Consider the following 18,218-nt stretch of genomic DNA (forward strand, 5'->3'; position numbering starts at 1 on the left):
GTGATTTGAACAGAATCCTATAGTAATCAAGAGTCTGGGGTAAGCTTTGAATTTCTGGTCTTCTAGACTCTAGGGATGGTACTCTATGCATTGTACCAGGTAATTGCACCTATGAGGAGGTGAATGGTACCCACTGACACAGGGTAGAGAGGTGACATATGGTGTTCTGGGCTGGTCTAGGTTTAAAGAGAGCATGATGGTTGCAATGGGTACTTCCTGAAATGGAAGTTTGGAGAGGAACTTAACAACCAGGAAAAGTGATATAGAGGTAGAGCTTTTGCATTGATTTCTTTATAGTATAAAACTAGTAGGGAAAAGGTAGAATCATAGATTTAGGATTGAAAAGAACATCCAACTTCATCTTTTTGTTCTACAGATAAAGAAAATGAGAGGAGACTTGTCTAATATCATTCATGATGTAAGTGGCAGAGCTAGTATTCTAACTCAAGTACTGAGACTCCAAATATAGCCTTCTCTGCACTCTATCTCCTGGTTCAAAGGGGATTGAATCACTTGGTCACTTTCCCCTGAAAAATTCCAAATTACTTTGCTAAATGATAGTACCAATCCAATGCCCTAGAGTAATGATTTATTATGCTTCTCTTCTCACAACCAAAGATTGAAATTTTCTAGTTGGCCATATTTATGCCTGTTAAGTGATTTCTCAGTTATTTAAATTTTGTGGCTTTGATTATTAATGATTATGAAAAAATTTTCATATAGTAATATGGTTCTTGAAAATGTACATTTTTTCTGTTGAAAATTCTTCATATTTTTGATCACTTCACTATCAGAGATATTCTTATAAATTTGTGTCATTTCCCTGTAGATTTTAGTCATATGATTTTATCAAAAATATCTAATGTAAATATTACCTCCATTTATATATTTCTTGTAATTTCAATTGTATTTATAGTTTGTTTAAATTTTATATAATTAAAATTATTTTATAATCTTCTCTATCCTATGTCTAATTATAAATTTCTCTCTATCTAGTTGTAAAAGATATAACCTTCCATTCTCTATTGAAAATAAAATTTAGATTCTTTACATAGATGTATTTTATTCTGATGTATGATATTGCTTTTAATCTATTAGCTACACAGCTTGTTTTCCCATAAGTTACTTTAAAATCAAAGGTCCCTAGAGATGGAGCCTCAAGTAGCATTTTGAGATATGTATTTCTTGGATGTGATCAATGTGCAAACTAATTTTATTTGATTATGCTTATTTGTAATAAGAGTTAGATTATTTTAATAATTAGGGGAAGGAAAAGGAGATTAGTAATAAGAATGTAAAAAACAAATTAGAGAGAGATAAAGTCGTACTTTTTTCAATGCATAGAAGACTTATAAGGAAGTTCTGAAGGAAATCCTAATAAGTAGAAATTGAGTGAATTTGAGTCAAAATAATATACACAATCACTATGCATATCTTATCCATTCTCCAACTAGGATACCCAATGATATTGTTCATTTATATTCTTTTTTTTTAAGTGAAATTTGAAATTTTATGCAGTTTTCTTTTTCTGCTTTTCTGTGTATGTGCAGATGCTTGAGTTTGATGATTTTTGTCAATTAAATTAAATTAAATTTCCTGGCTTATTAGCTTATTATTAAGGACATGTGAATACTAGACTGTTGTATATATTAATTTTTAGGTCTTTCTCATATAGTCTATTTTTTAAAGTATGTATGGAGGTATTTTTTTTTATTTTTGTTCAATCAAAAAACATTTATTTTCTTTCCCTCCCACCTCTCTAGGTCCCTATAGGGGAAAAACAAAACTTTTTGTAACAAATAATATAGTCAGGCAAAACAAATTCCTGTGTTGGTCATGTCTAAAAGTTTATCTTATTCTACATATTTAGTCCACTCTCTTTGTCAAAAGATTAGTAAGATTCTTTATCTTGGAATTGTGGTTGATCAAGTCTTTCTAATTGTTTGCTTTTACAATATTGTTGTTATAATATGAATTATTCTCCTCGTTAAGCTCAATTGACTCTATACCAGTTCATTGGAATCTTAGTAGGTTTCCCTGAAACCATCTCTCTTTATTTCTTCCTGGGCAATAAAGTGGTATTACATTTATATACCATAGCATGTTCATCAAGTCTCCAATCATTAGACACCCTGTAATTTCCAATTCTTTGCCTTCAATACAAAGAAATGCTATAAATATTTTTATACATAACAGGGCTTTTACCTCATTTCTTTATCGCTTTGCACTATAAATGATCATATCACTGAGCATCATGGTAACTCCTTCAGCTTGCTTTGAAAAAGACATCTGAAATTGAGGAGATATCCATTAATTGGGGAATAGCTTAATAAACTATGGTATGTATTTCTAATGGAATGTTATTATTCTGTGAGAGATGAGTAGGATGCTTTCAGGAAAAAAATAAAAACCTGGAAAGTCTTTCATGAACTCATGCAAAGTGAAATGTACTATGTACAAACTAATAGCAATATTCTGGGTTGACCAACTGTAAATGACTCTCAGTAATACAATCATCTATGACTACTATGAATGACTTACAATGAAAAATCCTATCTATACCCAGAGAAAGCTGATTGTGTCTGAATATAATTGAAGCATTCTCAATCTCTCTGTCTCTCTCTGTCTCTCTCTCTCTGTCTCTCTCTCTCTGTCTGTCTCTCTGTCTGTCTGTCTGTCTGTCTGTCTGTCTCTGTCTCTGTCTCTGTCTCTGTCTCTTTCTCTCTCTCTCTCTCTCTCTCTCTCTCTCTCTCTCTCTCTCTCTCTTTCTCTCTTTCTTCTCTTTCTCTCTTTCTCTCTCTCTCTCTCTCTCTCTGTCTCTCTCTCTCTTTCTCTCTCTCTCTGTCTCTGTCTCTCTCTCTCTCTCTCTCTCTCTCTCTCTCTCTCTCTCTCTCTCTCTCTCTCTGTCTCTCTCTCTCTCCCCTCTCTCCCCCTCTCTCTCCCCCCCCCTTTAAAAAAAAAAGCTTTACTTTTCTTGAGAGTGTTTTCATTGGGGTGAGAGATCTATGTTTTCTTTCACAACCTGACTTTTATAGAGAATTTATAGAAATGTTTTGCACAATTTCACACGTGATTTCTTAATTTTGGGTGAGGATAAAGAAGAGAACTTCGAACTCAAAAATTCTAAAAACAAAAACTTTAAAATTTTTTTCACAATTGCATTTGTTCTTTAATGGTTTTTTTTTTTTTTTTTGATAACTTGTTTGCGCATCATAGTCATTTCTAGAATTGAACCTCCTCCCACCTTTTAATGTTTTTGAATGAACTGGGGGAAAATATTAAATAAATAAAATAAAAATTCCTCCCCTCCCCCCCAAAAAAAAGAAAGAAAAAGGCATCCAACACTGGTTACAAAGAAACAGAGAACATGGTAGTGTACAAAAATGGAAAAGAAAAAAAAAACCTCAGGAGTCAGAAACCCTCAGTTTGGATTATCCCTCTGAACAAGTCTCTAAACTTTATTTCCTTATTCTGTTACCTCTCAGGGCTCTTGCAATAAACATGTTTTGTTAACCTTAAAGTACTTTTCGGTGTGCATTTTTCTTAGACTCTGCCTCGTCCAAACCCCACTTGGGGCTGTCCACTACAGATTCTGTGATTGTCTGTCATAGATGAAACTTCTGCACACAGATTGAAATGATTCTCTTTCTCAAGGTAAATATGTATTAGCTCCACCAGTCATTCCTGATGGCTATAAGCCCCACATCTTCCCACCCATTTTGAGTGTCTGCAGAATGAACAGTTCTTTGCACCTGCATTGACTTCTCCCTGGTGGTTTCTCCATCTTAACAGACAGGATTTGTACATTTTCAAACACAGCTGGAGAAGTGTCATCAGCTGTAAGCACAGTTGGGGTCATCATCTCTACTACACTGCCTGACTCTATCACTATTACAGGACTTTGTGTTATTGGGCTCTCCTAAAACACACTAGATACATGATCTAATTTTTGGCCAGATGTGGACTGCTATCAAATTCTTACCTAATGCAAAAAGTCAGAAAGGGACTCCAAGCCCCAGAGTCCCAGATTTCTGGGTAGTAATCAGAGATTATTCTGAGAGTAATCAGAGATTACTCTCTGATTTAAACCCAAAAGCAGCCTTTATTTGCTTCACAATTGCATTTGTAATTTGAAGAAAATATTCCTGTAATGTTGTTTTTTCTTTTGATAACTTATTTGCACATCATAGTCCTTCTACCACCTTTTAATAAAGAAAAAATAGTTAAACAAAAATGCCCAATTCAGTGATAGCAATCAGATAAAATTGGTGATATTCTAATAATCCCTTACCTTTCGGCTAAGAGAAGGGAAACACGTTTTGTTATCTGTTAACTAGGACAATGATTGGATATTTTAATTACTCAGACCCTAGATTTCTTTTACTGGTCTTTTCATTTACTACAACACTACTACAATAAAAGTACACATTTTTCTTCTCTTTCTACTCATTTCATTTTGCAACAGGAAAGCAATTTTGCTTTCACAGAGTGAATGCTGATGACAGTATTGCCCAGGATCTCTTCATGTCATACTCTGAACTTAAAGTGTCCAGTACAATCAGTGTTTGACCTCTTATCTATCCCAAGATCCCAATAGTGCCATCGATTTGTGGAAATGTGTCACTGTATATTATTGTTGTCGGGGCATTCAGTCACGTCTGACTCCACATGATACTGTGGTACTGATCTTGGACATGATACCCTCTAAGGAATTTTCTTTTTAAAAATACTGAAGTGTCTTGCTTTTTCCTTTCCAGTAGATTAAGGCATACAGAAGTTAACTGACTTGCCCGGTGTCACAGCTAATAAATATCTGAGGCTGGATTTGAACTCACTCTATCCACTGAACATCCAGTTGCCCCATATAACTATATATATATATATTTATGTGTATACATACATATACATAAAGATATATGTGTATATATATATATATATATATATACACACACACACACACATATACGAGTGTATGTATAAGTATTGCACACACACAAACACACACACATACATATATCAGTGTGTGGCTATCATTATTACCCAAATTCTTCTCTATGCTCTTGTAAATAAATAAAGTGATATAATTGTGATTCCATCTGCAGAACTTCAAAAAACAAGAGGGTTTTTCATCTATCTGACTTGATTTAAGTGTAATCCTATGTAGAGATGCAGGGTCATAGACAAGATGACCTCTTCAGATAAGTTTGAGCCTTCTCATTTAGTGACATCATCCGTAGCAATCCAATCACCAATTCTACTCAGAGAGTGAGCAGAAGAAAAATTCAAATTAAAAAAATAAATCATTAGAAGAATCAATAAAAAGGGAAAAATTCCTGGACTGGAAATTAGATTTGGATTCTACTCTTGGTTTTACCATAAACTAGTTGCATGACCGTGATTAAACTACTTGAGCCCTTTGGGCTTCAGATTCTTCTCCAAAGTCTGTAATTCTAACTCTACATTTTCTCATTTCCATTAATCTAATCTTTCACATTGTACTTTACTATTCCCCAAAGTCATTCCCTGATCTTGCATTCTCTCTGATGCCTTTACCTCATTTTTCAAGCCAAAGTTATGACTCATACACCTTAATTCTGGAGACATAGAAATAGAGACAGTTATTCAAGTCCAATCACATTCCATTTACTTATATTTCAATGACCTTTCTATAGAGTTCTCTTCCCAGTTCTAACAATACTACTTTTCCTTGGCTCATGACTATTGCCCCCTTCACTCTGTTCTCCTCTACAATTCCTCTGGGTTAGAAAATATGTAATAATAAAAGAAGTGATTATCAATTCCGTTAATTAGAATTTGGACTATCCATATGTTCAAAAAGTAGGGAAAGTCAGTGCAGCTCATTAACTGGCAGAAGGAGAAGGCTGTTGCTTCCACTACAAGAGGATCTCAATTGCCAGGAATGACATTCAATGATTCAGACTGAAGGCCTTGGTCCAAGTTCCAGAGGTCTGAAGACATGGATCAGAAGACATGTTCTTGGCTTCCACATTTTCCCCAATACATCCTGAAATCTACTGAAATCAAAGAATTGGCAATTCTAAGAAGCACATTAACATTCACACTTTAATATGATGAAGGATCATGGCTTCAGGAAGAATCTGGTCTATTAAACAAATAACTTAAAAGCCATGTCCACCATAAGTTCCAGATGAGACTTTAATTTGCAGGCAATCTTTTTGACTGGATTAATATAACCTTATTTTTTTTTTTGCTTTATAAATGCTTTATGTCTTCTTCCTGCCTACCTCCCTAGTTTTTTGTTTTTCGGACACAAATAGGAATTGGCACCTATTTTCTTATTCTCTTAACATAATTTTATCATATCTGAATTCAATGTTCTGTGTACGTCTGATATCCTATGACACTAATTTATTCAAAGATACTGACTTAGATCTAGTTATCTAATCTAGATCGAATATGTAAGGTAAGAAAGGTTAAGAGTTTATTATTTATATTTTACAGATGAGTGGACTGAAACTTAGAGAGTTGAAGTGATTTCCCCCAAAATCCTTGATATTAGTGGCTGAACCAGAAATAACCTATTTTCTCCTATACATTCCATTAGACTCCAACACTCTGAGTTAACACTGTGATCAGTGACTCAGACTCTGCTACAACCTTTGTTGATCCTAATCCAGAACTCATCCCCTGGCAAAAAATATGTTTTTATTCCCCTTTGCACAAATGGAATATGTTGTTTTGGGAACATCTGCAAAATCATCATTTGGAAGATGCTCTCTATGCAGAATCCAAATAGAAACTTAGCTTTGACTGAGCTCCATCCACAGGGAGGAATTTTGCATAACATTGCAGGCCAGATGGGGCCTTTAGTCCTTAAACTCTGTGTGTGTGTGTGTGTGTGTGTGTGTGTGTGTGTGTGTGTGTGTGTGAGAGAGAGAGAGAAAGAGAGAGAGATACAGAGAGACAGAGAGAGACTCAGACAGAGTTAGAGAGAGACAAAGAGACAGAGAGAGAGAGAGAGACTCAGACAGAGTTAGAGAGAGAGAGAGAGAGAGACAGAGAAAGAGAGAGACACAGAGAGAGAGAGAGAGAGAGAGAGAGACAGAGAGAGAGAGAGACAGAGAGAGAGAGACAGAGACAGAGACAGACAGGGGGGGGAGAGAGAGAGAGAGAGAGAGAGAGAGAGAGAGAGAGAGAGAGAGAGAGAGAGAGAGAGACTCAGACAGAGTTAGAGAGAGAGAGAGAGAGACAGAGAAAGAGACAGAGAGAGAGAGAGAGAGACAGAGAGAGAGAGACAGAGAGAGAGAGAGACAGAGAGAGAGAGAGAGAGAGAGAGAGAGAGAGAGAGAGAGAGAGAGAGAGAGAGAGAGAGAGACTCAGACAGAGTTAGAGACAGAGACAGAGACTGCATGCATACATATGAAATCCAGATGGGCTGTGGAAACAGAACTATTGGGTTAGTCAATAATATTTCCTATGCTATTTGTTTAATGCTTTGATATTGAAATACCAATCATATTTGGTGGGCAATAAGATGGGGAAAAACTAACAGGTTGATAAGGACTGGATTTTTATCTGAATTCATTCTGAAGGAAAAGAGTGAGTCCCTTGAATATCTCCCATTTCAGTGTTTCAGTCTCTTATTTTAAAAAACCAATAAGGCAACCTCAGATACTGATACCTGATCAGATTGACCTATTTCTATGAATATAGTGTTGCTTTGTCTAACATGTTTGGCTTCTCACATTGTGAATAAAAACAATTAAAATTACTTATGTAAGATACATGATGTTTCTGCTAGAAACCACTAAATTATTTTGTGTGATCTAAGAAAAATAACAAAAGCAATGCCCTTCCCAACATTTTCTCTTTAGGAATTTTTCATCAGATCTACATCCTCGGAGAACTTTCCATCTCTCCTTCTTTCATTGTCCTGAATATGGCTGGCTTAAATGCCCATTTGTCTTTGTGGTACCTAAAATTGATTATAACTTGAGAGAAAAGAAACTCATCTTTATTTGACCTGAATAGAGAATAATTAACAATTTCAATGCCAGTCTCCAAACTTTAGATCATTATTGACAAGTTGGAATTCAAGTAAACATCAACCAGATGAGAAATCTTGAAGTCATCTTTATGAAAAATATAGAAGGAGTATAATCACTGGATCCAAATATTTGAATTGCTGTCATGTTGAAGAAGATCAAGAGACGTGAGGCTAAGAAGAACCAGAATCACAGATTTGAGAGTTAGAGAACCTCTAGTCTAACCCAAACAAAAACAAAATTTCATACCCTTCTAAGGCTTGAACATTCTCTGCTTGAAAATCTTCAAAAAACAGAAATGTCCCATCTCTGGAAACATCCCTATACACTTTGGGGAAGTTCTTGTTTTTAAAAATATTTTTATATTAAATCTATATTTGCCTCTTTGTACCTTCCATCCATTATTCTTTGTTCTAACCTCTGGGATAAATAAAAAAAGTAATTTTCCTACTCCATAGGACATCCTTTCAAATACTTAGATACATTTATCATTTTCCCTATGGAGAATTTTTTGCTCCAGAGCAAACATGTCCAGTTTCTTTAACCAAATCTCATTTCATATGGACTCAAGGTCCTTTACCATTTTGCTTGCCCACCTATAGATATTATCCAATTTGTCAAGTCTTCTACTGTGAGTCCTAAAACTGAACACCATACAGGAGCAAAATACAATGGGGTGATCATCTCCCTATTCCTGAAAGATGTGTTTTTCTTAATGAAATCCCAAAAGACATCAACCTTTTTGGCTTAACTACCTTAAAGATATCTAATCCTATTTCTATAGAAAATAAAGTTGTCTGAAAATAAAGAAGGCTACCTTGTAAGATGTAGAGACTTTAGACAGAAGCTTGATACCTATATCTTGTTCATCCTGGGGAGAAGACTTGTGCTTCATAACAGCATAATGTATATAGTGTTGATGGCTGGCTCAGAGATGGCATAGATAGATATTTGTCATATTTGATATGACATCTGAACCCATCATCAAGAAAAAAAAATTTGACTTGATGAAGATAAATAAATGGCTGAGCACTCATTCTTTTAAACTTTGAGAAGAACATAGAGCTAGGATTGCTTCCAACTATTGGGCTAGAATTATATCTTTCTACTACAGCTCAAATATCGGTACTGTAAGGGTATAAATAGTTTATAATGAGAGATATTTTCCTTGGTCATTTTAAAAGGGAGAGTGATACTTAGCTTAATCTCTCCAACTCAGCTCCTTTCTATCAAATACTAATTATATAAAAGACAATCATAAATACCCTGTATGCTTCTTAGTAAAAGTAAGCAATAAACAGAAATTGGAAAAAAAATACACAAGTTAGAGAGGAGAGAAGAGAATATTCAAGAACAAATTAAGGAGACAGCTAGATGGCACAATGGATAGAATATTAACCTCAGAATCAGGAGGATCTGAGTTCAAATATAGCCCCAGACACTTACTTAGCTGTGTGATGTCACTCAACCCTGATTACCTCTCCACCCCCATCCCCACCCCAAAAAAGAATAAGTGAACCCTTAGATTTGGAACTAAATAAGATCTCAGTTCAACCTAAGGAAGAATCATGTATATTTGAAAGAGGAAGGGAAGTAATCTTAGTAGTCTCTAGGGTTACAGACACTAAAAATCAAACAACATATTGGGGGCTAGCTTCCCTATATGTCTGCAACTCCAGGAAAATCTCCTATCTGTCATTCAAAAGTCTGAGCTTGCCTCTTACACCTTTATCTCGAACTCTTAATAGGCCCTCTCTCAGTCTCCACAAATCCCAAGGGTCTCCACTTTCAAACAGCATAAGTGTCTTTTAGATCTCCCAACCAGCCAAAAGTTGTATCTCCCTCCAAGTAAGCTACAAGGTTATCCTTTAAGAAACCTCTTCTGGCTTAGGTAAGAATGGTGCTGTGCAATGATCAGACTATAGAGAAACCCTGGCATCCTTTTCAGTTCTGAGATTCAATGACTTTTCTGCCTTCTCTTGATTGGAACTGGAATATAAAATACACTTGCAACTTTAGGTAGATTTGAGAGTCAGCATGAAATAGCTCTTAGATTCAATCATGCGAAACCACTCTCACCTCTTCCAGATTGCTTCCACTGCCATCATTTAGGAGAACAATCTCAGTTGGGATGAGGTTTAGAAACTAGCTGAGTAGGGTTTAGCCCCATTTTTGCTCAGCCACAGCTACTAAAGTCCCAGGAAAGTCTTCTCTGCCAAAATCCTTGGCACCATCAAATAAATGGCTCAATGTCAAAAACAGATATGGCTTTATCAGTGGAAATTACAAAAAAGAAGTAGTATTTCATATATATATATATATATATATATATATATATATATATATATATATATATATATAGTCCCTCTTCATTAAAATGTGAGTTTCTTGAGTATATGGACTATCTTGATTTTATATTTTTATTTTCAGTGCTTAGCACAATGCTTTGTATGTGGTAAATCTTTGACAAATTTTTTTTTATTCTTCTTCTCTTTTTCCTTTTTTTCTTCTTCCTTAACACTCATTACCAACAAAATTATGAGGAACCAGTGTTGTATAATTCAAAACTATCTGAATTTGAAGCCAGAGGTTCTTGTAAAATTAGTATATTGGCCTATTTGATCTTCAAGGTCCTTTCTAGCTCTCAATCTATCATCCTATGATCATCTTTGTTACGATAGTATGTTCAATAAAAGGCACAGAAAATCTCGTGCTATGGCCAAAGATTTTATCACCCCATTTTGCTGTACAGTTATAGATAAGCAGTTAAACATAAACTATGTAACATTTGAGGGTGGGGGGTTGAGAGCACTAGATGATGCAGTGGATAGAGAGCCTGACTAGAATCAGGAAGACATCTTCCAGAGTCCATATCCAGTCTCAGATACTGTGTGACCTTGGGCCAAGTCAATTAATTTGAAAAATCAGCTAGAGTAGGAAATGGCAAGACAATCCAGTATCTTTGTGAAGAAAACCCCAAATGCAGTAAGGAAGAATCTGCCATAAGTAAAAACAAGTGAGTATCAACAAAATGTTGCCTTTTGGCTACTTCTTGAAATTTTAGCTAATGGTTTAGATTTAGATCTCAATGGGGCAGTATGAATAAACTGTGGAAGTGTCTTTTTAGCCAACTGAGCATCAAATAATTACAAAGGACCTACTATGCTTTTAGTACTTTGCTCAGCATTTTGTGGAATGCAAAGAGGTATGAGTCATTCTTCATGTCCTTAAAGAATAGAAAAAATTCCCCCCTTGCTTCTGTCTTTTAGCTTCTTCGACTTTCTTCAAGACTCTACTCAATTTTCACTTTCTGCAGAAAATCTTTCTCAGCCCCCCACCCTTAACAGCTGGTCCCTTCCTTTCTGAGACTGGCTTCTATCTACTATCTATATAGGTATTTATATATAATATGTACTTATGGATTTCCATGTTTTTTTTTCTTTTATTAGAATGTAAATTTCCTGAAGACAGGGTACATATTTTTGCCTTCCTTTATAGAAGGATAAACTTCTGTTGTCTGGAAAATTTGATATGAAACATCAAATTTGTCAATGATCTCAATTAATTCAGTATTATTGCTATATTATTATTATTATTATATTTTGCCAATTGTATTACTAGAAAAGCTGAAGTAGTGGTACTCTAAATTTGAATCTGGTTTTAGGAATTAGTGAAAGTAATAAACAGAATCAAAAGCTCAAGAAAAAGATCAGTCAGTGGTAGCTTGTCCTATCCATAATAAATTTTAGTCCATTGATATTTTGTATTATTTTAGAACAAAGCTGAGTTTGTTCTCGTCAACAGAATCTGATTCAGTCACAGGATGGGAAGGATGTGAACCCTTTACCTCCTTGTGTAAAAGGTTAATGGACTCATTACAGAAGCTCATTCCTTTAGCTGGAATGGATAAGGGAAATAACACTTGTTTACAACTCTTAAAAGAGGAGTGCAAGTTAGCAGACCTACCTACTCAGAGGTTAAATGGTGATTCAGAAAATAAAAACCGTTTATACAGGAAGATTAAAAGGAAGGGTGGGGCGGAAATCTACACTAGTGGTGCTTTTCGGGAAGTGTTAGCCCACATTAAAGGTAATTTTTAACCAAAGGAAGCCAGGCAAATACTTATGTGGAAATAGAAAAGATTATGACAGAACAACAGACATTGCCATATCTATACTGCTATTATTATCCCTGACCCCCAATACTTGAAGATGACATAAGAATATATTATTTTAAATACAATATTTATGACTGTGGGTATCCTTTCCATTGATATAGAGCATAACTCTCCCATGTCTTAGTAAGCAACATTCTGTGAGTGATTGTGGCTGAATAAAAGTTCTCATCTGATAAAAGTTTTGGCATTAAGATTATTATTATTCTTGTATCACTGAATCTAGAATCAGAGCTTGGAATCTTGATGCAATTATTATTTTTGCGATCTTGGGCAAGTCTTGTAAGCTCTCCATGCCTCAGTTTTCTCATCTATAAAATGAAGACTAATGGCTTTCAAGGTCCCTTCCAAATCTCAAGCTATAATTTTATATGCTTTCAATGACTTTGGAAGAAAAAGTAAGGCTGATGCCTTTGTACAGCTGTGCCTTGCTCATGTCCAATTCACACACAAGTTCAAGATATTACCCTGTTGATGTCATAGGTCCTTTTTGAAAAAGATGGACAAATAACAGCATAAGTTTCCTAATTGTACTTTAAAATATATTTAACCAGTTTGAAAAACATTATCAGTGTGAATAAATCATATGCATTCCTATTCCTCCTTTAAAATCTACAAACATTATATACTCTAAAAAATTTATAATTTTTAGAGATCTATTTAAAATCCTTGACTGCCCTGAGATTTATATGATTCAATATTGCTGTAATCCTCATTTGTCTCTTTAGAGTTTAAGTCCAGTGGGGAATTACTTCATCTCTTATAAATGATAAAGTTAAAACAGAGCAAAAGGAAATAAAAATGAGATAATTAATAGCTAAAGTATATGACGAAAGGTCTTATTAGTTCGATCCTTATATACATATATTATCTGGTGTGATGGATATGTTAAAATCCACAGCATGTGCCACCTAGATATTAACAAATTATCACCTTGGGGCACTCAATGAGTTTGGAAAATAGTTAAAATTTGTTTTTGGCACCTTTGTGCATCTTTATCCCATTTACCAGGCAACTGGTACCCTCAAAGTGCCCTCTTGCTTCAGAACCTAATCTACTGTTAGACCTCCCTTTACATATCCGCATACCCTCCAATTATTCAGATCACATATCTGTTAAGAATTAAAGAAGAAAAGCACAAAAGAATTAAGGTACTTTGCCAAGAAACATTTTTTGAGCATTCAGTGAAATTAGACATGCTTATGAGCATACGATTAAATTCCATTCATAAATTATTTAGTCTGATTTAGACTTTGCTTGGGAAACTTTCTTTAAACACAGTTAACTTGGCCTCTTTAGCTCTGTCTATTTAAAAGCAAATGAGAAGATTTTCTTAATGCATAAATGATAGATGTTATTTTGAGGCAAGACATTTCAAACTCATTTGCAAACAAGTGACTTCCTTTCCTCTTTGAAAAGTTAGATGAAAGAGATAGGTTAGCCTACTCAATTGAGGTCTAGAAAAAAGTTATTTGAAAAATATAAAAGAATTTTCACACAGTTGTTAACAGTAAATTCATTTCCCCTTAAACTATCTAGCCTTTTATACCAGTGGGTTTTTTTGTTTGTTTGTTTGTTTTAAAGTGACCAAATGAGTTGAATGAATATTTTATCTAAATTAAGATTGTGATTGCCTCCATAGAAACGCAAACACAGCACAGCTAATGTATGCCATTTGAATCCTAAGATTAAATAATGTAATAAATTTTGATCTTCACATTTGCCTGATTTGTTATAAAATAGGGATAGAAACTGAACCTATGGCATCACTGATATAGTGTTCAACCAAATCCCTCTATTTATGTCAGCCAACATTTTTTCTCTGCAATTTATAGTCTTAGAAATTTGCCTAGAAAAATGCAAAATCCTAGCTGTATCAGACCTAAAACTAAAGCAATGGCCATTAAAACCATTTGGAACTGGCTAAGAAATAGAATAATTGATCAGTGAGATATCACAAGTCAATGACTACAGTAATTTAGTGTTTGATAAACCCAAAGACCTCAGCTTCTGGGAGAAGAACTCACTATTTGACAAAAATTGCTGGGAAAGTTGGAAATTAGTTTCTGCCATACTAATTGGCAGATGACTAATAGGCATTGATCCACACCTAACACCCCATTTCATGATAAGGTCAAAATGGTTCTTGATTTAAATATAAAGAGTAATACTATAAGCAAATTAGAAGAACAAAATATAGTCTAGCTCTCAGCAGAAGGAAGGAATTTGTCCCCAAAGAAGAATTAGAGTACATTATGGAAATAAAATGAATGATTTTGATTATATTAAGTTAAAAAGTTTTTGTATAAACAAAACCATTGCAGAAAAGATAAGAAGAGAAGTGGTGAACTGAAGAAAAAAATTTACATCCAAGGGTTCGATAAAAGCTTCTTTTTTAAAATATATAGAAAATTGACTCAAATTTATAAGAATCAAGTCATTCTTCAATTGATGAATGATCAAAGGATATAAAGAAAATTTTCAGATAAAAAAGTTAAAACCATTTCTAGTCATATGAAAAAATGCTCTAAATCACTATTGATCAGAGAAATGCAAATTTAAGGCAACTCTAAGGTACCACTACACGCTTCTGAGATTGGTTAAGATGACAGGAAAAGATAATGATGAAGGTTGGAGGGGATGTGGGAAAACTGGGACACTAATACATTGTGTGTGAAGTTGTAAATTGATTCAACCATTCTGGAGAGCAATATGGAACTGTGCCCAAAGGGCTATCAAACTGTGTATACCCTTTGATCTAGCAGTGTCTCTACTGGGCTTATATCCCAAAGAGGTCTTAAAGGAGGGAAAGGGACCTACATGTGCAGAAAAGTTTGTGGGAGCCCTTTTTGTGGTGGCAAGAACCTGAAAACTGAGTGGATGCCCATCAATTGGAGAATGGCTGAATAAGTAATGATATATGAATGTTATGGAGTATTATTGTTCTATAAGAAATGATCAGCAGGATGAATACAGAGAATCCTGAAGAGACTTACATGAACTGATGCTGAGTGAAATGAGCAGGACCAAGAGATCATAGCAACAGCAAGATTATCTGATGATCAATTCTGATATACTTTTCAACAGCAGCCAGATTCAATGGTCTTGTGATGAAGAGAGCCATCTGCACCAGGGAGAGGACTCTGGAGACTGAGAGGATCACAACATAGTATTTTCGTTTTTTCTTGTTATTTGCTTAAATTGTGCTTCTTTCTCATTTTTTTTCCTTTTTGATTTGATTTTTTTTTTTGGTGCGACATGATAGTCTTGGAGATATGTATAGAAGAATTGCACATATTTCACATGCATTGGATTGCTTGTCATCTAGGGCAGAGGGCAGGGAGAGCAGAGGGAGAAAAGAAAAGTTTATTACACAGAGTTTTGCAGGAGTGAAAATTGTCTATACAGTCTGTGCGTGTATTTTGAAAATAAAAAGCTTTATATAAAAAAAGAAAGAAATGTGCCTAGAGCTCTGAAAAGTTAATTGATTTGTCCAAGATAGTAATACAACTCCTATGTGTCAGAGGTGGGCTTTGAACTAACTTGTTCCTAGCTTGAAGGCTAGCCTTCTATCTACTGCCACTGATCATATAGTCATTTCCAGTACTTTGGAGTTTGGAGTTGAGTACTGATCAGCTAGTTCATCAAGTTAAAATCCTTCTTACTATGACCATTAGGATTATTATTTTGTTCTGAGCAAATAGATAAGTACTAGTAAACCAAAAGCATGTGGTTTGCTCTACAGATATGGGAAAATGGCAAATAAATGAATTAAAGATTGAATATTAGTAAATTTATGAGAAATGTCCTTATATTCAGTTTGAAATGGCAAAAACTTAGTGTATAGACATTTTCTGTTGTATGTATTCACTTATACTGTGGGTCAAATTATGCCTCTTCTATATATTGTGCTCTATAACATTTCATTCATAACATATAAAGCTTATAAAGATATTATCCTTTGGATTCTTTAAAACCAGAGATAAAACAGGATTTTATGGTGTCATATTTACTCATATATTTTCTCCTTCAAATAGTTTCTTTCTCCCCATATCCTTAAAATTGAAAACGAATCTGTGACTTGCTTGTATTCCCCTCTCTCAATCCCAAAGCCACTGTCAATCACAGTAGGCACAGAGCAGAAGTTCTAGCTTCTGTGTGATTTTTTTGAAATAAATCCTGTGTAGCAGCTGATTTTAATATTCCACATACCTAACTGAATATGAAAATAGAGATGTGAAGGCATGGAAAAAGATTTTGGATGAGCAGGCTAAAGAGAGAAGAAGGGAGAGCAGGAAAGGAAGTAATAAACCTGCTGCATTCTTTCCTAGTCAGAGTATATCTGAAGTATTATGTTTACTTCTTTTTGTTGTTTTTCAATTGTTTTAGTTGCATTCAACTCTTTATGACCCCATTTGGAATTTTTCTTGGCAAAGATAATGGAGCAATTTGTCATTTCCTTCTTCAGTTCATTTTACAGATGAGTAAAGTAAGGCAAACAGAAAGGAATAGGACAGAGCCTCTTAAAAGGATGATAAGTTTGGACCAAAGATTCAAACTGAGGTCTACATAATATGGTTTAGATGCCTAAACTAACAAATTGACATTAACTCTCTTCAAGTGTTTTTAAAAGTACTTTAACATATTTAACATATACTGGTCTACCTGCCATCTGGAGAAGGGGGTGAGGAGAAGGAGGGGGAAAATTGGAACAAAAGGTTTTGCAACTGTCAATGCTGAAAAATTACCCATGCAGATATCTTGTAAATAAAAAGCAAAAAGTATTATGTATTTATTTTATTTTTTTTTCTAATTTCCATTTTCTTCCATAAAATATTTCATTTTTTCAATACTATAATAATTTATCAAAGTAGGTCTTCCTTCTATAATTATAGATAGTAATTTCTTTGTGAGTTAGTAGATCTTTGAGAACTGTTATGACAAAAAAAATCCCTACTTTTATAGCCAGTCTGATAATGAGACACTGCCAAATTGTCCATGCTAGTTCTCAGACAAGTTACTTTGTCTGGATTGCTTCTATACCTGAACTTTTCTCAGCTTTGTATAACCTCCTATAACTTGTAATATGCAGGCATAGCTACTAAGAAACATTCTGATATAAGGCATCTAAAGAACTTTAACAGACTTCATTAAAACTAAACATAATATTTTGGCATACCTTCAAATTTCTAGAATTTTACACCTCTATGTTGTTGTTCACTCATTTTCAGTTGTGTCCAAGTCTTCAGGACTTCATTTGGGGTTTTCTTAACAAAAAACATTGTCTACTTTTCCATTTCCTTTTCTAGCCCATTTTAAAATGAGGAAACTGAGGCAAACATGGTTAATTCACTTGCCCAGGGTCAGATTTGAATTCAAGAAGAGGAGTCTTCCTGACTCTAGACTCTGCATACTATCCGCTGCATCACCTAGCTACCTTTACATCTCTTTACCTAAAAGTAATTTATTTCATTCTTTCCCATATGACTTTTTTTAATTGGTCATACATTCTTAAGTCAACCAATCAATTAACATTTATTAAATGTCTATTATGTGCCAGACACTATCACATGCTGAAAGTGAATCTTTTATTCCCTGGGTTATTTGGGGCCCAGTGTATTACTGCCCTTTGAACTGTTCAATAGAACTCCATTAGCTTAATTATTGAGATAGTTCTTTCTATGCTAGATCCTAGAGGCAAAAATGTTGACTTTTATTTTCAAACCACAGAGTTTATGTTTTAGAGAAAGGTCTCTTCCTCTATGGAATTATGAAAGCTTGGCACACATATGAAGGAGAAGCATATGTTTTAGAATTTATTTTGGAACCTTAGTTAATTTGCATAGTTCTTAGCAGCTGTCAGATTGCTTTATCTGAGATTAGAACTAATTTTGTAATGCCTGAAGGTTACAATTGGAATCAATATTTTAATCCTTGTTCTGAACTTTTTCTTAAGTTTCCACTATGTGCCAGGCACTGTCCTAGGCACTTAGGATGCAAAGACAATATTCAAATAG

Source organism: Sminthopsis crassicaudata, chromosome 5 (genome assembly GCF_048593235.1).
Source record: "Sminthopsis crassicaudata isolate SCR6 chromosome 5, ASM4859323v1, whole genome shotgun sequence".
Classification (NCBI taxonomy): domain Eukaryota; kingdom Metazoa; phylum Chordata; class Mammalia; order Dasyuromorphia; family Dasyuridae; genus Sminthopsis; species Sminthopsis crassicaudata.